This window comes from Sinocyclocheilus grahami, unplaced genomic scaffold, assembly GCF_001515645.1.
Source record: "Sinocyclocheilus grahami isolate Dianchi unplaced genomic scaffold, SAMN03320097.WGS_v1.1 scaffold637.1, whole genome shotgun sequence".
In the NCBI taxonomy this organism is placed as follows: domain Eukaryota; kingdom Metazoa; phylum Chordata; class Actinopteri; order Cypriniformes; family Cyprinidae; genus Sinocyclocheilus; species Sinocyclocheilus grahami.
Genome location: NW_015505816.1, coordinates 621181 through 621958, shown reverse-complemented (window position 1 = coordinate 621958; position 778 = coordinate 621181). Strand labels below are relative to the sequence as shown.

The 778-nt window shown below is 37.1% G+C and overlaps 1 pseudogene; it reads left to right on the top strand.

Annotated features, from left to right (window-relative positions):
- LOC107558227 (transcription factor GATA-5-like) overlaps nucleotides 1-778 on the top strand; it is a 7757-nt pseudogene that overhangs the window by 2026 nt on the left and 4953 nt on the right.

Below are 778 nucleotides of genomic sequence, written 5' to 3'. Positions count from 1 at the left end.
ACACGTAAAGAAATCTTTGTGTGATAGAACGTTTTAAAACTTTATTTTAATCGTGAAGTCACCGCTTTAAATTGGAAACGTCGCATATTTAGAAACACGCAGCGTCTAAACGAGCTCTGATCAATAGCCTAGGCTATACATCGTTACATTTTTTTGTCTGTTAAGTTTATTGATATTTGGCTTTTTAGATACATAAAACAGGAAGAAACAACAACAATTACAACAGTTACATCTCATTACACTGAGCGTTCCCTTCATTTGAACTTTACCAATTATTTCTTCTCGCGTTGTATTTTATGATTTTAACGAACATTGTCCTCTCATAAATCGCTTTGAACCTAGAAGTAAACCTTGGGAAATGAATGAAAAACGAACTGTATCTCCTTTCAGACATGCTGGAAGAGCTGCCGGGTGAAGGGCGTGAGTGTGTGAACTGTGGCTCCATCTCAACGCCGCTGTGGAGGAGAGACGGGACCGGACATTACCTGTGCAATGCGTGCGGCCTTTACCACAAGATAAACGGCATCAATCGACCTCTAATCAAACCACAGAAACGCCTGGTAAATGCCCATTTGCTGATTATAGTCATTTACTTGTTTTTTTAGGTTTTACACGAACTTTTCCAATGCAACATTGTAAAAAGTGAGCAGGTGCAGGTGTTACTTTAAACAGTTATTTCTACCTTACCTGCTGACCCTTTAAAATGACTTTCTTTGGTTTGACCCAATATAAACATTGATTCAATTAAATAATGATTTATTCAATCATATTAAATAAT